Source organism: Rhododendron vialii, chromosome 11a (assembly GCF_030253575.1).
Source record: "Rhododendron vialii isolate Sample 1 chromosome 11a, ASM3025357v1".
Taxonomy (NCBI): Eukaryota; Viridiplantae; Streptophyta; class Magnoliopsida; order Ericales; family Ericaceae; genus Rhododendron; species Rhododendron vialii.
The window spans coordinates 3,238,853-3,248,641 of NC_080567.1; positions in this window are offsets into that span (position 1 = coordinate 3,238,853).

Consider the following 9,789-nt stretch of genomic DNA (forward strand, 5'->3'; position numbering starts at 1 on the left):
ACAACCGTCACAAGTTCAACAAAGTTCTGAGCCGTTTGTTGCTTCGGGTCATACGGAGCTTCATTCAAGTCACAAATTGTGTGTCACAGGTGTGGTTAGCCAGGTCATTTCCATGCTCAATGTTCACAACAACAGAAGTCTTGTTTCATTTGCGATGAGATTGACCATCTTGCAAGAAAGTGTCCTCAGAGAACAAGAGAGTATAGTGAGTTGGGTTCAGTGCAACGGCCGAGGCCTGGACAGAGTTATATTCGGCAACAATTGCAGTTTCCCCAGTTTACTTCGGGTCAAGGGTCACGTGTTGAGCAAGGGTGAGTCATGCCACTTCTTAAAATTCGGAGATCCCAGTTGCATGCGGTACATTTCTCTTATTTAATTCCCTCATTAGGATTTTTCTCGATTCGAGAACATCTCATCCATCCATATTTGCATCTTTTGTTGTGATTTGAGATTAAGCCCCAAAGATTTTAGTCTACTTATATCTATTGAGTAACACCCCTAGATAGTGTTTGTGAGGTTGTGAGTAAGTCATTCTCAACTGTTGTTTTGTCATTGACGTTCTTATTTTGCATATGGTGAGGATTGATTTGATTTTGGAAGGGATTGGTTGCATCGGTGTTAGTTGGTAATATTCCGAGCGTGATCTCGTGAAAGCTATTTCTTTTATTACCATATTTTGTTGGCCTAATTGAAATTTGGTTAGAGTTGTATCTTAATTAATTTTCCATGAAGTCCGTCGTACTGTTAGCCTATGATAGTTTGTGACATTTAAGTTAATTATCACACAATCTATTCCTAGCTTTTCTTGGGAGTATTCGAAATTATGTGGCAAGGCACCCCTCCTAATACATTTGCTATTGCTATTGGTAACTGTTTCATGTATTCAATTCAATGTTTTATTCTTACATTATTCTGCTTGAGATAAGTTTTCATTGGTCGGTTGAGATCCCTCTGTTGCGACTATCAATTTGTTTGTCCGTCACTGTGATTCTGCGCAAGTTATTGTGTTAACCGAAGGAGTAAACCCTGGAAGCATCTAATCTGACTGGAGCAAGACATTGACATCAAATCCTCCAACTTGGTCGATGTATTTAGGGGTTGACATTCCCCTTGGATTGTACATTCGCTCATTTTCCTCTCTCCGCTCTTGTTCTTCATGCTATGAGGGCATAGCATCGCTTTAAGTTGGGGGGAGGGGGTTAGCTATGTGCTATTTGTTTCATTTTTGTGAAAATTTTGAAAAATTCAAAAACAATTGAAAATTAAAAATCCAAAAAAAATGAGAAAATTCAAAAATTTTAAAATAAATAAAAGTTTTTACTTACAATCCTTCTTTTTGTCATAGATTTTTAGCTCTTTTCATGACTTGTTGCATGCTCAATAATTTTTAGTTGGCAAGAGTTCGTTACAATACTAAGAATTTTTGTTCTTCTCAATTTGCATGCTCTGTTAGAAATTGAACGGTTTAGATGTTGAGTATAGTTTTTTTTTTTGAGCAAGCTTTGGCCCATATCCCCATCTTTTCAATAAAAATGCTTGTATTTAGGTGAATAATCGCATGTCCATTTCTAATTGCGTTTAATGTCGATCGTCAATTATTTTGGAATCCAAGGCGCACTTAGGAAAGGATACAAGGCATTCTTTGCATGATCATACCACATATGAGTCACCTCGTCCTACTTTGTATCTTGTTATTTTCCCGTTCTTTACTTAACCTAGGCGACCGATTGTTTGGAGGGTTGTTGGGTTGTATATTCAATGTTTCAAAGGTGTTTTGGGGGTGTTGGATAAATCTTTGGAAGCTCTGGGGTTCAAAGTGAAGAAATACAAGAGTTTGGAGTTATTGGCTTCGGTATCAGTAGATCAAAATTAAAGCTATCGGTACCGAGACGGTTCAAAGGGATCAACATAAGCAATTCGGCATCGATTGGAAGTGAAAACATCTATCGGTACCGAACAGGTTTTTCAAGTCAAAGGTAATAGGATCGGCATCATTGGAATGCAGTATTGTCTATCGGTACCAATGGGTTTCAGTGCAGATCAGTCAAGAGCTCAATCGATACAGAGAACTCTTCCTTCATCTCCCAAACCCAATTCTCTCTCTTTCTCTTCTCCTCCATTAAACCACCAAAAACCCAAACCCTAAACCTCCAATCAACCCCAAAATCCTCCATATTTCCACTGAAAATCACCAAATACCCCATCTCCTTCAAGAATACTCAACTTTTCTCCAATTATTTCAAGGATTTCCACGAAAAATGAGGTAAACCCACTTCCCCTTTCAAAATTCAATTTTTTTTTTCATTTCTCCCTCAAAAATCCGAAATTTCTTCCCATCTTCCACTCATATACCCACTTCCCACCATAAATCTTACCCTTCATTTCATTTTTCCACCAAAAATCAAAACCCTAGAAAAAACCTACCCTAAATCCGAAAATACCCAAAAATACCCAAAAATCCTTTCAACCTACAATGCCGAGAATCAAACAGACTACGCACCGTGCTACCACTTCTCAGCCGGAAAATGAGGAGGAGGAGGATTTTGTGACTGAATTAAGGGAGGAAGAGGAAAATCAGTTTGGGGGAGCTTCAGAATCACAGAGTCGAAAGAGGAGGAGAACTCCACAAGAAATGGCGGCGGATAAATAGAAAAATTGGGAAGCAAGCATGCACAAACGGAAATTCAAGAACGAACAGCAAGTGGATGCCGAAGCTTTGGGAAAGGAACATCGGGGCCTCCACATTGTCATGCGAAAAGGTTTGACTTTCTGGACGGAGAAATTAGAAAGTTACAATAAAAAGTTAGTTGTTGATTTTTACAAGAAGTTGAAAGTACCTGTGGGTGAATGGGAGAATGATCCCAATGCTACTATTACTTCTAGGGTTGCAGGGGTAGACATTGTGATCACACCTAATGATATAGCTCGTTACTTGAAATTCACTCGCCCGACTCCCAAATCAATTACCTATCCGATTAAAGGCATGCAAATTGATTTAGGGGTTATTAATAAAGAGCTGTATTTGGACTCGACTGAGGCTGAAATCCCCCATGTGCTTGGAAAATTCAAGGGAACTTACAGATTTTTGAATAAATTGATCCACTATAATGTTTTATTTGAGAGGAACGGTGTAACGACCCTGATTTTCGGTAAATAAAAATTTCGTTAAAATATTTAAATTTTATTTTAATTACTTAAATTTCTTTAAAAATTCCGTTATTGTTTCTAATAATCTGTCATAATTAGATTTGAGATTTATAAAATTATAACTTTTCATCCCGGACAATTTAGTTCTTTTCTAAAGACAAGTGTGCTTATAAAAGCACTTGTATATTTTCCTAACGAGTTAAATAAAATCTTTAAATTTTATTTCTTGGCTAGAAATCCTACTTAGCTAGTAGAATTAGTATCCAACCAATTGGTTAGAGAAACCTAGTTACCATTTAACCTAGTTACATTATCTTAACCTTAGATGAATCTTTTTTACCATCTTTGAGCCTTATGAACCCCTTCAACCCTTATGAACCTTCTAGGCCTAGGAAGGTCATCATCATGCTTACTTGGTCAAGTCACTTTCCTAGAAAGTGCTTTGTCCTTTCTCTCCATTGAAAGATCACTTTCAAAAGAATATTCCTTCCAAGAATATATTCCTTCCCATCATTTCTCTCTTTGCCCATTGGACAATAGTTGTTAGGGTAAATTTTGTCCTTTTGAGTAATAGGAGAAGGACTTGCCATAATGAGAACCTAGATTTGATTAGACATATCAAAGTCATACCTATCATCATTATCCCTTGGTTAATAAACGCTAAAAAAATATTATCCCTTGGATAATAGCAACTAGACTTGCCATTATGTATATATATTTGACAAGACAAGTCATAAAGGAATTTTGGACCATAGGAAGCCATTAATTTGCTTCTAATATATTTGTAAGTATTCATACATACACATCTATCTATGCTCCACTAATTTCTTTGTTCTATGTAAAAAAGAGAGTATAATACTTGTTTATCCTTGTATTGAACGGGATGGACACTTGTATGACCCATATATGCATATTGTCACATGTGTCGTGTGTGCATATACACATGTGGGACTTTTGTCAAACATGTCAAACAAGAGCACTCCAATTGCAGATTTATCCGAGTCAGCCAACAAGAATTCTCGAAACCACATCCAAATCGTCCCATGCAGAGTTGCTGCTGTCCCGGATGAGGGGGCCCCGCTCCGGTCTCGTTCCGATGATCGGAAATATTCACTTCGTATAGCTCGTCGAGTTGAACAAATATGTAAAAAAATCAGCTCGATCGGATATCATTAAGTGCCTAATCGAAATCTTTTTGTCTTGAAAAGAATGGATCCGAAACACTGGATCAAATCTACTAGAATCCATTATTGGCAAGTTATATGTGTTCCGATCAAGCACTTAATGATATCCGATCAAACTGATTTTTTGCATACTTGTTCAACTCGATGAGCTCTACGAAGTGAACGTTTCCAATCGTCGGACCAAGACTGGAACGAGGCCCTCTCGACCGGGACAGCAGCCCCCCAAGCCCTCCCATGCATGTTATGTAGTACGCCAGTCTAGTTGGATCCTCACCTTTTGCTTTTTAATTCTTCTCCCCTATATAATATTTTCGCCAACAGATATAAACCAATAAATAAGTTAAAGGATGAAGCTTCCACATCAATGATAAAGAAATTGTGTTGTTCTTATCCATCTCTCTCTCTCTCTCTCTCTCTCTAAAAACCCACACTCTCGTCCTTTTCACTCCATCCCTCTAACCTTTCCATGTCGCCTTATAGACTAAAGGGGCAACTAAGCATTATCTTTCAGTATTCATGTCCTGATCCTTTTCGATTCAAAGAAAGGAAAAAGAAACAATATTTTTCTAGGACCCATCTTCATTTGTATGTACATATTACAAGAAGTAGATGAAAATTAGGCATAAAAAATGGACGATGAGGAAAATGATAGAAATGGAATCATGCAAAATGATGCTTGCAGAATCAAAGTCCCTGTCATTTTCAGAAGCATTATGAACTGGAGAGCAGTAATTAATTTGACGTGGAAAGTTCATTAGCTCAGATGCCTAGGATCATTCTGAACTGGAGAGTAGTAATTAAATTTGAAGTGGAAAGTTCATTAGCTCAGATGCCTAGGATCATTCGATATTTTTTGTTCTCTTGTTTCCTCCTAAATTTGGTCTTTTTGTTAAACGTATTTTCTTGAATGTCAACTTCACAGATTCTGCAAGTCGAGTTTCAGTACGAAGTTATGTTGGTGATATTACAAAGGTTCAATGGACAAATTAACAGGCTGAGTCGCGGAAATCTCACTCTCTTTAAGGAGGTTCAAGCCCTCTACGGTAAAAAACTGGTGCAGTAGATAATCTCTGACTTGTCCCCTCCAGGATATAACAGCCCGATAATTTATCATATGGTTCAAACCTACTCTGCACAAGTAGGAGAACCCAAAGCTCTACAAAAGAATACCCTTACACTTTGCCCAAAACTCTCACAAAGATGGAAGGGAGAATTGAGTATGGAAGGCTAAGTATTTTGGAGGGTCTTAGTCTTGCTATTGGTTTTCTTAGCTTTTATTGCTTCACTCAAGCAAGCCTTATATAGGCAAGAAAGAATCCATATCATATCTTTCCCATTAATGACCAAATCTTCTTGGATATGGATAGATATCGAAAGATATGCTCTAAATTTGGATAGATATCGAAAGATATGCTCTAGATTTGGATAGATACGAAAGATATGGATAGATACAAAAATATGTTCCCGATTCTTTCTAGATTTGCTAGATATCTTCTTAGATTTTCTAGATTTGCTAGATCCTCCTTGATTCTTCTAGATATGTTTCTAGATATCCAAACAAACGCTAAGATAAGAGCCTCTGACTCAGATATACATGTGACTTGTAAAATCTAGCACCAAAGATGTACAGAAATTTAATATTAAAATAATAAATTTACAACATTCCCCCACCTATTTTAATATTAAATGAGACTCCTGGGCAAAGAGGGATATTATGCATCATGAAGGTTTGCTCTGCATTGAACCTTCACTTAGTGAAAACAGTAATCTCTACTCCAGAGTCAATAGTGGTCTCCGACTTGAACTATGACTGCTTAGGGGAAATAAAAAATACTGCCCACACATAATAATCCAGGTATTGACATGAGTTTTAATAGCCAGCACATTATGGCCTTGTGCTAATCCTAGTTTTCATGAGCGTCTTTGAGAACAAAGCCTAATTCTCATAGGAAGCGGCCCCACCTCCACGCTCACATAGGTGAAATCTGTCAAGGGTGCTCCTGTAATTCTAACACCCCACTCATAAGAGCTACAAAATTTCATTAAGAGTTTCTTAAAAAACTCAACCTCTACAACAATACAGGATAAATGCACTCACACCATAGGGATGGACTTAATCAAACATTTCAGTGCATTTCTAAACGACCACCATATGATTCGTTCTTCCCATTGAACCCAGTTACAGGATCTCTGGTCCCTGGGTTGGGTATATCCTCATACGTGGCTCATGAATTTAATGGCTTTAGCCCCATCTCCCTCGATGTATTCCAGACTCTTTCTCTTGCCAAGGCCTTGGTTAATGGATCTGCAAGATTATCACATGACCTCACATAAGTCACATTTATGATGCCATTACTCAAATAAGATCTCACAGTACTATGTTTTCTTCTGATAGGTCTGGATTTACCGTTGTAATAACGGTTTTGTACTCTACCAATCGCAGCGGTGCTGTCACAATGAATTAACACGGGAGGAATTGGTTTTTCCCAAAATGGGATTTCATTTAATAAATCTCTCACCCAATTAGCCTCCTCACTCGCTGATGCTAATGCTACTAGCTCAACCTCCATAGTAGAATTAGCAATAATAGATTGCTTTTTCGATTTCCAGCATATAGCACCACCACCCAAATTAAAAATATATCCGGTGGTAGAGAGTGAATCACTTGACAAAGTATTCCAATCGGCATCACTATAAGCTTCAAGTACTGCAGGATACTTTTTGTAAAACAAGCCATAATTTTTGGTACCAGATAAATATCTCATTATTCGCTCAATGGCTAGCCAGTGTTCTCTACTCGGCTTGCTAGTATACCTACTCAGTACTCCTACTGCATAAGCAATGTCAGGTCGAGTACAGTCAGTAGCATAACGTAAACTCCCTATTATGCTAGCATATCCTTTTTGATCAACAATATCCTTGTCATTTTTAACAAGAAATAAATGCACATGAGGATCAAAAGGAGTAAGAACATGCTTGCAATTATCAAAATGGTATTTTTTCAGAATTTTCTCAGTATAGTGCGACTGATCGAGAAAAATACCATCACATATTTTTGTAATTTTCATCCCCAAAATTACGTTAGCCTCACCAAGATCTTTCATATCAAAATGGCTACTAAGCATATTTTTAGTTTCATTAATAACATGCACATTAGAGCCAAAGATCAGTAAATCATCCACATATAGGCTAACAATGACATGTGAATTTTCACAAGATTTATAATAGATGCACTTATCACACTCATTTATCTTATAACTATTTTCAATCATGCAGGAATCAATTTTCTCATGCCACTGTTTAGGCGCCTGCTTTAAGCCATATAGGGATTTAGTCAACTTACACACTTTGCTTTCTTGACCGGGCTCCACAAAGCCTTCGGGTTGATCCATGTAAATTTCCTCATCTAGGTCTCCATTTAAAAAAGCTATTTTCACATCCATTTGATGAATTTTTAAATCATGAATTTGCAGCGACTACAATTAACAATCTAATGGATGCTACTCTAGTAACCGGAGAAAATGTATCAAAAAAGTCAAGATCAGCTTGTTGCTTAAAACCTTTTGCAACAAGTCTTGCTTTATATTTATCAATTGAACCATCCGGTTTAAGCTTTTTACGTAGGACCCATTTACACCCAATAGTTTTACAACCCGGTGGTTAATCGACTAGTTTCCAAGTTTTATTGGACATTAGTGATTCCATCTCATCATTAACAGCATCTTTCCAAAAAACAGCGTCAGGTGATGTCAAAGCCTCTTGTAAATTAAGTGGAGTATCCTCTACATTAAAAATAAGATAGTCAGGGCCAAAATCTTTTTTCAGCTCTAGCTCTTTTACTCCTTCTAGGTTCAAATTCAAAATTCTCTTGATTTTGAGACCTAGGAGTTGAAGAACTAGGCTCAGGTAAAACCAATTCTCTAGATTCTTGACCCCCACCATTTTTAAGTTTAAAAGGGAATTTTTCTTCATGAAAAATTGCATCACCTGATTCAAAGATAATTTTATTTTCCATATCAAAAAATTTATAGGCTGTACTATTTTTTGCATATCTAAGAAAAGCACAAGTGATAGCTCTAATACCCAGTTTGGGTCTTTTAGGATCTGAAAGCCTCACCAAGGCCAAACAACCCCAAACTCTCAAATATCCCAAATTTGGCTTATGACCTTTCCACAACTCAAAAGGCGTAAGTTTAGTCTTTTTGTGTGGCACTCTATTTATCACATGACAAGCCGTTAAAACTGCTTCTCCCCAGCGATTTGAGGGAGCGCTTGCTTCAATAAGCATGGCATTGGTCAAGTCAATTAATGTTCTATTTTTTCTTTCAGCCACACCATTAGACTCAGGCGAATACTGTGGAGTAACTTCATGGATAATTCCCAAGGACTGAACAAAAGAGTTAAATCCAAAAGATTCATACTCACGGCCTCTATCACTTCTAATTCTTTTAATCTTTCTACCGAATTGATTTTCAACTTCTTGGAGGAATTCTTTAAATTTGTCAAGTGCATCACTTTTATGTTTCACACAATATACATAAGTATATTTTGAATAATCATCAATAAAAGTGATAAAATATCTATTTCCTCCACGAGTTAAAATTCCTTCGAACTCACATAAATCCGTATGGATTAGTTCTAACAATTCGGTATTTCTTTGAACACTTTTATGAGGCCTCCTTGTGATTTTTGCTTTACTGCATGTTTCACATTTCTCAAAATCTTTTTTCAGTCTGGGAATTAATCCTAAATTACTCATGATTCCTACATATTTACTGTTTACATGACATAGTCTAGCATGCCAAAAATTTAAGGAAGACAACATGTAAACAGAAACAGTATCTGGTTTATTATTCTCAATGTTTAGTTTGAACATTCCATCACATGCATATCCCTTACCCACAAATACTCCTTTTTTAGTAATTACAAACTGATCAGATTCCATAGTCTGCTTAAAGCCAGATTTGTTGAGTAGATAATTGGACATCAAATTCTTTCTCATAGACGGTGTGTAAAGCACATCTTTCAGAGTTAGCACACGTCCAGAGGTAAGCTTCAAATCAACCTCGCCACTCCCAAGCACCTTGGTAGTACTAGAGTCACCAAGCATCACAATTTTTTCTTCTGCAAAGGGAGTATAAGTTTTGAACCAATTTTTATCATAGCAGACATGCCTGTTGGCACCAGAGTCTGCCCACCACCCTTCCACACATTGAACCATATATATGTCGGTAATCATAGCCACAAAAGGCTCCTCGGCAACATTAGCCTGTGGAGCATTCTGTATTTTTCGAAACTTGCAAAATCGAGCAATATGCCCACTCTTGCCACAGACAAAGCACCCTCCAGTTTGTTGTGCATGTGAAGGGGGTCCTTGGTTCCAATTATTTTTTCTCATTTGCATTTCACCGCGAGATTTACCCTTATTTTTGAAGTTTTTCTTATTTGGCTTTAAATA